The sequence below is a fragment of the Micropterus salmoides genome, unplaced genomic scaffold, assembly GCF_014851395.1.
Source record: "Micropterus salmoides isolate LMB-PRFRI ecotype aquatic unplaced genomic scaffold, ASM1485139v1 Ms_hic_scaffold_20, whole genome shotgun sequence".
NCBI classification, from domain to species: Eukaryota; Metazoa; Chordata; class Actinopteri; order Centrarchiformes; family Centrarchidae; genus Micropterus; species Micropterus salmoides.
Genome location: NW_024041151.1, coordinates 13,896,195 through 13,907,125, shown reverse-complemented (window position 1 = coordinate 13,907,125; position 10,931 = coordinate 13,896,195). Strand labels below are relative to the sequence as shown.

At 39.8% G+C, this 10,931-nt stretch overlaps 2 long non-coding RNA genes across 2 annotated transcripts; both read right to left on the bottom strand.

The window, feature by feature from the left end:
* Positions 1 to 910: 910 nt before the first annotated feature.
* On the bottom strand, positions 911 to 2,778 carry LOC119915087. The gene is made up of 3 exons (XR_005446889.1): positions 2,670 to 2,778; positions 1,891 to 2,047; positions 911 to 1,302 (listed from the first exon to the last, which is right to left on the bottom strand). It is a non-coding gene; the product is annotated as an uncharacterized LOC119915087 (long non-coding RNA).
* A 5,343-nt stretch (positions 2,779 to 8,121) lies between these two features.
* LOC119914784 lies at positions 8,122 to 10,248 on the bottom strand. The gene is made up of 2 exons (XR_005446840.1): positions 9,988 to 10,248; positions 8,122 to 9,281 (listed from the first exon to the last, which is right to left on the bottom strand). It is a non-coding gene; the product is annotated as an uncharacterized LOC119914784 (long non-coding RNA).
* Positions 10,249 to 10,931: the final 683 nt, after the last annotated feature.

The window sequence follows — 10,931 nt, the reverse complement described above, 5'->3', positions numbered from 1 at the left end:
AATTAGATACTGTGTGTTGATTCTCTGTAGGTTTGGTAGTCACCTACCAGCAACCTTGCCACATTATACAGACAGTTTAATTACACAAATATTTGTTTAATTTTAATATCACTTAATGGAACTTTAATTACACCTCTCCCCACCAATCATTCTTAATGTGTATGAAGTTATAGCTACCTTCCTCTCCTTCTGGTCCTGTACCTTGATGTCTTTTTGCCTCTGTCACTCCACCGCCCACCTTCCTCTACCTCTACTGATCCCTCCAGCAATATTCCATGTTGTTGTAACTCTCACTTTGCATCTTTTAGCGCTCCCTTTCCCTCAGATTTACTATCCTCTCTCTTTCTCTTTGAGATGTGACTGTCATGAGATGAAAAACACATTTTTGTGTTTCTTTCCCCTCAGTATCTCACCCTATCTATTTGACTGCATTTCTCCCTTCTGCTCTGTCTGCCCCCTCTCACTTCCACCCTATATCAAGCAGAGAAGCACAGTCAGGAACTGTTCAAACAAAATGCTAATGGCCTGCTAATGGATCCCTCCTTTCCATAGCTTTGCATGGTAGCTGGCAAACTATAGAGTCTGCACAAGAGTTTACACTATGTAATGAGACAAAGGCCCAGCCTGTAGACATACACTCATAGCCACCTTCATAGGTACACCTGCTTTCTATAAAGTGAAGAGGTGTTGACTGTTTAACTAAATATTAGGTTACCCAAGACATGTGGTCTAAGCATTTTTGAATTGTATGATGCCAGCACCTCAAGCACTCAGAAACAAAAGCTGTTTAGAGGATTTTCACTCTCTGCTCTTTTCACTACCCTTGTGTAACATACAAATGGATGAAAAATTAAAGAAAATAAATAAAGTGTCTTATTAAGGTGTTGAACCACCACGAGATACAAGTCTGTATGTATATCAAAGTTTTTATTTTGATGTGGTAGAGAGACAGCAAATTTGCAGGAAGGATGTCTACTAAAGTTTGATTAATCTACGCTTTAAGGTGCTTTTAGGTTTTAACATTTCCTCAGGTTTTCTACTGGCGAAGATTCCTCCAAACACCTTTGGCCAGGAAACACCCCTGATAAGGCCTTGGGTGTTCCATGCATCCCAATATCTATTTTTAAGCCAGGCGTGGGTGCTTTGTCCTCTCTCTTAGTAGTGCCTGGAATTCTTGCAAGAAAAATGAATCCACATCAGGTGCCCAAACGACCTCTTCCGGTTCTTGTCATTGTAGAGCAGCAGTCGCTTCACTCCAAGGTCTCTCCAGATGACTAGTGCTCTCACCCCATGTTGTAGTTCCTTTGGTTGTTGAAACGTGGTAAATTATGTTTTAATTATTCACTTTTTTGTAGTGCATAACAATAAAGTGTAACTAGAACCGCATAATTATGTTAAAAATCATCTAGTAATGAAAATTAAGGATAGATAGAGCAAGCATGTGTAATCATTTGTATGCAATGTAGTCTCTAAGTCATTTGTAAATGCATCTGTGTGTTGGACTGGCAAAAAGAAAGTGAGAGAAAACAACTGCTTTAATAAAGTTTCATTTTAAGTGCATATGCAGGATACTGTATATACATGTAAAGAAAACACTATCTTATAAGAGTAAATACAAACTATACCAATTTGTTTGCTCAGCTATATTCTGTGAATACATTACACAAAGACGAGAATGCAAATCTGCAGTCAATGGAAAAACCATTCAAGCCGACCTATCACACTTGAGAATGCAAATAGGCAGGACATTTTCTGAAGTGCTGCACAGTGAACATCACCAGAAGGCATGTCAAGAATGAAGCAGTGGGTACTGTGATTCTTGATTAACCTGTCGTAAAATACATAAGCAGACAGGGCCAGGTTGTGCTGTAAACAGATGAAACCTCTTACCCAAGGTGGGCACTCAGTCCTTCGAAAGCCATTTCTCAGCATTATCGATTCATTCCCAGCTCGCTGAACTGAATTACATTCGATCCAATTTGGTTTCCCACCTTTTCTCCTCTGCAGGACAGGAGCCTTATTTGCATGAAGTTGCAATTGAAGCATACTGTAGTGTGCAGACACATGAGAACAAGGGAGAAGAGTTTAGACATGGCAGCATAGCTATAAACTGAATTATGGCATGGATATATTGCTGCCGACCTGCTTTTTTTTAAATTTAAGCTCATTAAATAGAAAAAAATATATTGTAAAATATTACAGTTTTGCTAAGCCACAAACTTTAACCACAAATAAACATTGTACTATTACACAGTATAACAGTAGTTTGTGTTTTAGCCATTTCAGCTGACTGCCATACTATCAAACAGCAGCATAATCTGGTTTCAAACATTGATAGTTGTCCTTGGTAGTCATCCGTTGTATGAAAGAGGGTTGTCTTGGTAACCTTAGACATTCCTGGGTGGAGGAAGAAGCTCTGTTGTGTACAGTTTCTGTCAAAAAAGTCACATGTAACTTACAGCAGTCAATACATGCCAGTTGGCACATTCAGTCTAGTTTCTTGTATCCTAAAATACACATCAGCATTGCTGCATGTTTGCTTAGGACAGCCCAATAGTATTACTGTATAATGATGTGTGGACAACCCTGCCACATTTCCCTCTTTTCAGTAGAACACATCTGGTAAAGCCAGGGGCTGCTGACAGGACAGCAGGCTTATTAATGATTACCTTCAGCAGGTGTCCCATCGTACTGTATCCTCTGACCTTTCCCTCTGAAGAAAACAGTCGATGGACTGCAACAGCGCCCAGTCAGATGCCCTTCCTCCTCCTTCTCCTCAACCATGTTAGAAAGCCAGGCAGGCTCAAGCAAGGAAGGATGAAAATATGTGTTACTTTAAAAGTCTTCTTCATGTTACTATGGGTTTGAAAAAGTAAGCTATTGGTCTATTTGAAGTGTATCATTACACTCAGGTTTTTGAGGATATAATTAGTGTGAATTTGTGCTTTTGTTTCTTCCTGAATCTTTTTTATTTTTAAATCTCCTTTCCTTTTTCTTCTCCTTCCCCGCAGAAGTGTTTTTTCAAAACACTGCATTCTGTGCTTTATGCCATAATTATGCACAAATGTGGGTCAACATATCCCTAGGATGAAAACTCAGAATTGATTACATATCTTGACAAGCACTCCAGCTATGCCATTATCAAATATTGCCTAGAATCCCTGAGCAACACTTAGGGGCGAATGAATAAATTCACCCTTCATTCTTAAGACAGTCAAATGGGTTAGTTATCCCCATATCACCCTTATTTTATGCTGACAAAAACATTTTAATGACAGGTCTTAATGATGTCTCATCTGTTTTGTACCTGTATGAAAAGTGAGGTGTTATCTAACACCCCAGATCCCCGCTGAAGAGCAAAGCATTACCCCAGGAGTATCTTTTTTTTTATTTCTTGAGTGCTGTGTGTTCAGAAGAGATATCATGGATGCCACCACTTCTGTCTTTGCTCCTGTTAGAAGCTCCTGACAGGCTATATAGCCAGAATCTTCCTTCTGGGAAACCAGCAGGACATTCCTCAGATAGAGACCCTTTAAAGGGTTCCAGTGGTTACGGCTCTGAGTGAGAGCAGAAGCTCCTATTAGTGTTACCATTTTACTCAGAGTCCATCTGAGCTGAAGGTAATTAGGAGGCTTTTCCATTTCTGACTGAAAAAAACGTGATTTTTGTCTTGCTAACTGAGTAAACATCTTAATTTTATTTGATTTATGCTTTGTCTTATTTTTACCTCAAATACTCAATTTTATCCCCCCCCAAAAAAATGGAAAATAAAGTAACATTTTCTTTTGTCTCACAATTGCAATACGTTTAAATACATTAGATATTTTGGGTAGGCATTTTCACATGTCATATCAGAAAAAGCATAGGTGTAATCAACATTGGTTGTATGCCACATATGGGTTTTCAATTTGCAGGGCCCTGCTATTGTTACTAGGATGCTCAAATGGGATGGAAGTATTGTTCATGGTATTAGCTACACCTGTGCTTTTCCTGCTGTGAGAGTCAAAATGTCTGCTATGAAAAAGGTGTATTTGCCTAGAATGTGAAAGTGATCGCTCAAATACTTAATTGTAATGTTTTGGTTGTCACTCAGTTGCAGTAAATTAAAGATGTGATCTAATTCAATTACCCTAATTAAAAAGCATGATAAGGGAGACAAATAACACTGAATGCAAATTAGCATTATTTGCAGGTTTAATTCAGGTCAGACAATTACTATTTTGATAAGTGAGTTTGAGAGCCATATGAAGTAATTTATGGTACAAAAAGGCGGTTTTCTTTTTCCTCATATTGTTGCTTGTATGTGTCAAGTGACAAATGCAGGAAGACGGCACTGGCAAATATAAACGGTGCTGACAATTGGATATACACCAACAGTGTTTAAAAGGGCACTTACTAATGTATTTGCTAAACACCACAAACTATGCCCTCATAATTTGAATAGACATCTGCCTGACAAAGTATCACCGAGTTGAACATTTTTATTTGTTATGGTGTTATTGCATGGCATTACAGTATAATGTGCTCGTGTTGCTTTATCCAACCCATGTATGTGCATCATCATCCTGAGGGAGCCCACACTAAGCCTGTCATCCAATTAGGACTAAATCTGATTTCACTAAAAGGCTCCATCATTTAGGAGGTCTTTTAGGGAGCAGGCATTGAGATGCATTACAACTAGGGAATTGTTTGCATTCATTTTCACAGCAGTTAGCACATTCTGCTTCAGCTCTTAAGCAAATCTGTTACTGGCTTACGTTTGCTAGGGGCAGCTTGCAGTTAGGTCTATAGTCAGAACATCATGTGCTTCATTATCAAGTCACAAAGTAACAGAGGACTCCTATGCTAGTTCCAGTCCCTCCCAAATCGATCATCTTGTTGATAGTGCTGCAGGCTTGCTGCGATTGACACTGGACTCTGTAGCCCCTCTAAAAAAGAAAATACTAAAACAAAGACTGTTAGCTCCATGGTATAATACTGAAACTCGCAAATTAAAGCAAATATTGCGGAAACTTGAGAGGAATTGGCGTTCCACCAAAGTGGAAAATTCTCGTTTAATTTGGCAAGATAGTCTTAAAACTTATAGGAAGGCCCTCCGTAATGCCAGAGCAGCGTACTACTCATTCTGTCATTAATAGAGGAAAATAGGAATAACTCCAGGTTTCTTTTCAGCACTGTAGCCAGGCTGACAGAAAGTCACAGCTCTATTGAGCCAAGTATTCCCATAGCTCTCAGTAGTTACGACTTCATGAGCTTTTTAATGATAAAATTCTAGCTATTAGAGACAAAATTCACCAAGACCTGCTGTCATCTGGCACCAACTTATCTCTTAACTCAGGAAACTTAGAAACAGCTGTAGAACCAGATATATGTTTAGACTGTTTTGCTTCCCTCAATCTTTACCAACTAACTTCAATAATTTCTTCATCTAAACCATCAACCTGCCTCTTAGACCCCATCCCGACTAGGTTGCTTAAAGATGTTTTACCCTTAGTCAGCACTTCTATACTAGATATGATCAATCTATCTCTATCAACAGGCTATGTACCACAGTACTTTAAAGTAGCTGTAATTAAATCTCTTCTGAAAAAGCCCAAACTTGATCCGGATGTTTTAGCCAACTATAGACCTATATCTAACCTTCCATTTCTCTCTAAGATCCTGGAGAAAGCAGTTGCTAAACAGCTGTGTGACTTTCTACAGAGCAATAGTTTATTTGAGGATTTTCAGTCAGGATTTAGAGCTCATCATAGCACAGAGACAGCACTGGTGAAAATTACTAACGACCTCCTTATTGCATCAGACAAAGGACATGTCTCTGTACTGGTTTTATTAGATCTTAGATCTTGCTGCATTTGATACCGTTGACCATCAGATCCTATTGCAGAGACTGGAACATTTCATTGGCATTAAAGGAACCGCTCTAAGCTGGTTTAAGTCCTATTTATCAGATCGATTTCAGTTTGTACATGTTAATGAGTCCTCCATGCATGCCAAAGTTAGTCATGGAGTTCCACAAGGATCTGTCCTCAGACCAATCCTCTTCACTTTATATATGCTTCCTTTAGGCAATATTATCAGGAAATATTCCATAAGCTTTCATTGTTATGCAGATGATACTCAGTTATATCTATCGATCAAACCAGATGAAACTCATCAGTTAGCTAAACTTCAAATGTGCCTTCAGGATGTTAAAACCTGGATGACCTGTAATTTTCTAATGTTAAACTCAGATAAAACTGAAGTTATTGTTCTGGCCTAAGCACCTCCGTCACGCATTATCTAAAGATATAGTTTCCCTTGATGGCATCGCCCTGGCCTCTAGCACCACTGTGAGGAATCTTGGAGTTATCTTTGATCAGGACAAGTCGTTTAAGTCTCACATTAACCAAATTTCACGGACCGCCTTTTTTCACCTACGTAATATTGCGAAAATCAGGAACATCCTGTCTAAAAATGATGCAGAAAAACTAGTCCATGCATTTGTTACTTCTAGGCTGGATTACTGCAATTCTTTATTATCAGGCTGCTCGAAAAAGTCCGTTAAGACTCTTAAGCCGATCCAGAATGCTGCAGCACGTGTTCTGACAGGAACAAGGAAAAGAGATCATATTTCTCCCCAGAATGCACGGTTACTTGTGGTTCCTAGAGTCTCCAAAAGTAGACTTGGAGCCAGAGCGTTCAGCTATCAAGCTCCTCTCCTGTGGAACCAGGTTCTATTTTGTGTTCAGGAGGCAGACACCATCTCCACATTTAAGAGTAGGCTTAAGACTTTCCTCTTTGATAAAGCTTATAGTTAGGGCTGGCTCAGGTTAGTCCTGAACCATCCCTTAGTTATGCTGCTATAGGCCTAGACTGCCGGGGGATTTCCTATGATGCACTGAGCTCCTCTCTCCTCTACTTTCTCTCCCTCTGTATGCAACCTCATCCCATTTTTGCATGTTACTAACACAACTTCTCCCCTTTCTGGTAGTCTTGTGCTTTCTCGTCCCCCTCCTCTCTCCTCCTATCACTTCCTGCAGGTGTTTCTGGCTCTGGAGCTGTGAAGTCTGGATCTGTGGCTGCGGGTCACCTGCTGCCCCCGTGTTCCTGCTCGACACCCTCTGCTGCACCGACTATTGTTACTAGTCCTATTATTGTTATTATAATAATTAACACTACGACTGTTACCATTAACACTACTATAAATATCTGTACCATTTTTTCATTTAGTCTATAGCAACATCACCTTTACTGTCTGTACCTCTGTGTGTGTATATTGTGTAGGCTGCCTCCCTCCCCTCTCTCTCTCATCCCTCAAACCCGAGGCAGATGGCCGCCCACCCTGAGCCATGGTTCTGCTCGAGGTTTCTGCCTCTTAAAAGGAAGTTTTTCCTTGCCTCTGTCGCCTAGTGCTTGCTCTTGGTGGGAACTGTTGGGTTTCTGTAAATAGCATCAGAGTACAGTCTAGACCTGCTCTTTTATGAAAAGCGCTGTGAGATAACTTGTTGTGATTTGGCGCTATATAAATAAAATTGAATTGAATTGAATGTGCTTAAAGCAGCTATAATCAATATTTTTATAATGTATCAAATGACAATGTGACAAAGTGTAAAAATGGGCACTCAGGCTCCCCTCGGCTCTACGGTGCTTAATAATTGTCTGTTTGTTTAGCTGTCTGGCATGTAACCTTGCAGTTTCACTCTCACCGCTCTCATTTCTCATTGTGCTGTTTCCAGCCTAGGCAGGCAGCTGTACTGTACAGTACCTGCTGAACAGCAGACAGATACAGTTAGCAACTAGCTGGAGAACATAATGGAGCAATTAGCAGCTAAAGAGCCAGATATTTCCCTCAAGAGTTGGAAGAGATCAAAAGAGTAAATGTTGATTATTAGGTGACCAGAAACACGAGTCACAATGAATGGAAATGTTGCTCCCCCGCGCTTGGCGGTTGTGTGAATAAACAATTTGCTAACAAGTTCAGATAACTGAGAGTTATGTTATTTCTTGGTACTCTAAATATCCAACAGCTCTGGTAATCTTTCTTAGAAATGTAACCTTTTCAAAATGAATGACCTACAACTTCAAAAAGATCATAAATTAAGAAGCATAAGGGGCACTTTTTTATGGAAAGGAAAAAGATTTAGCTGGAAGGCAGTGCTTTATTACATATCACAAAGCCTAAAAAAATAAAATAAATAAAAAAAAAAAAAACACCCACTTCCAATGGTAAGACAAGTTGTTGAGTAAAGTGGAAGTAGAAACTTAAGCATCCAACATAAATGCTTGTCAAAGATGAACCTTTGGGTGGAATGGCAGTTGAGTTATAGCATCTGTCAGGAAAACTGCTTTTCATAAGCTTAAGGTTTTCTGAGGATAGGTCTCATTAGCCAAACACCAGTGTTAGCTGGACAGTCTTCTGAAAGCAAAAAGTTACATCAAATCAGCCAACTTTAATTATCAGGAGAGTACCTTGGCGAGAGGTGATTTCTAAAGCATCGTTATCAAACAACAGAAAAGCTGGCCACACTAAGGACCAGCCAAAGACATTTTTACAGGGCTAACCACTTACTCGACATGTCTCCCAGGCAAGCTGATCTCCACAAGCACACGCTTTCCTGAGGAGAAGGCTAATTAGCTAAATACCATACACCTGTGTGGGATGGATAGTCTTTTAAAGAAGTCATGAAAGCCTTCAATTTGGACAATCAGTTCTCCACCCATCAATTAAGCATTAGCTGTTGTAACTTCTACATTTTGCCACAAGCCTACTCACTCTCAAACTATAAAACTCTAACCCACAGATGTATAATTTATGTGTCAAAAGTGGAAACAGTGAGCAGTTTTAATATTTTTCTTGTTTGTTTTTTAAGAACATTTCTAAGAACATGAATGTGCTTTGCTGAAGCAAGCACACTAATTATGGCTTTTGCAATTATCCACTGATTTTTCAGGTGGGGAGTGTAGTAGTACTTTCCTCACCTTCTAAGCTAAATTAAGTCACCATCTGTGAAAAGTTTTTATTCTTTGTAGCATTGATCCCTTGCTTAATGGCTTCTAAATGCTGAAACAATTGTTTTAGTTCAAATGCATCGGTTTGACTGAGCAGAGCCTGGAGTGACAACCTTACAGCCGTTCTGACAGCACCCAATTACAGTAAATTGGATCAATCTCTAACTCCGTAATGATTTTATGTAGCAACTTTCGCTGTGTTGTCTTCATCTTCAGAGCTTGCCAACTCTGGTCTTCACTCATCAGTCCATCTGAAGCTGAAGGTAATTAAGAGGCTTTTCCATTTCTGACTGAAAAAAAACATAATTATTATGGAAAATAAGGTAATGCGATATTTTTGTCTCACGTCATTGTAACCCTGTTTTGCTCTACAAGCCTGGGGAACAGGGCCTTAAATTTGTTTACTTACTCAACAGTGATTATTTTTTACTGTATTACTCAGATGTATTGAGTGGGTGACTGTCTACGTGCTAAAGAAATAAGACTATTAAGCTATGTGTGTGGGATCTTATAACACACCCTCAACACCCCGCTAACCATGGACAATAGTCACATGAACCACATTTAAACATTCTTTAAAGTATCAATTAAGCACATTTATTATACTAAAATGAAGGTCTGAATAAAGGAAAACTCAACAAATTGTATAGTGCCTAAATGCCCATATTGGCAATTCTCACCAAAACAAATACACCAGTTGAGTATGGTAAGTACATAACTCAATCTCACTACTTATTACTTCTTGAACCTTGGAAAAGACCTTGAATGTGTATAAAACTTTCAGTAGGCATTTATACTTAAGTTGAACTATTCAAACCTACACAACATGTAACTGCTCTTGAAATACTGGGGGGCCTGCGTATAATGAAAAACAAACAAAAGTGCTGGCAAAGTTCTTAAATTGTAAAGAAAGCCTGATTGTTCCCGAGGTGCCTTGTGCCAAAATAAAGATGACATCCGCTTACAGTGACCATCAGTGAAAAGCGTGTTACTCACCACCCCAAAGTCTGATTTACCACAGTCCTCGATCCGCAGGAAAACAGCTCCTCACACCAGTCACTTGGCAGCAGGCCTAGATAAAGTATCTCTCCCGCCAACGGTGCAGCAGGTTTCCTCTCGTCCGGGTGGGTGATGAAATCCACGCAGATGCAGTCCAACTATTAGCCCCAAGGCTAACAAAGTCCAGAGTCCATACACACTATAACTCAGCGATAGCGTGGCTATCATGAGTCCATACACGCAATAACTTGAAGGTAGCGTGCGAAAATTCTGCAGAGGAAACAGAATTAAACTTTCAGCTTCTATAATCCATGTTTAGACGCTCTGATGGAGCTCAGGATTGATCAGAAGGATGACTGCTTTACTCCAAACAGTTTTACTGTATGAACATGGACTGTGTGTGAGACCTTTTGGATGTGTAGAAGAACACAGAACATGAATTAACATCAGATCTTGCTAAGTCCTTTTGGCGTTTTGGGAGATATAATTATTAATTTATGTTGCTGTGGCTTCTGCATAAATGCGCACAGCTAGAGAGACTCTTTATCCTGCCAGCCGCTATTCAGTGTTCATTTTTATAATACTGCCTGCCCATCCACACATCACATTCAACAACATTAACATCAGTGATATGAAAGTGAATGCGACATTAAGGAATGCAGTTAGAACAGTGCTTTACAGGTGCTACACAAACGGTGAAGGGCAGAAAGCTTGATCACGCATCCGATCAATTTAAATAGGCTTAACTAATACAACTTATGATTACAACAGGAACCCTGTAGAGTCCTGCTCCGGCCATGGGTTGGTCCAGCTGCATGTCACGCCTCTTTTAAACGTGAGCGGCTGAACAGTCTTCCGCTAAGAATACACCAGTGTATTCTCACTTATAGCTCCTCCAGCAAGCCTCCTCGATCCACGCTTCACGAGGCCCATTTTAGGAA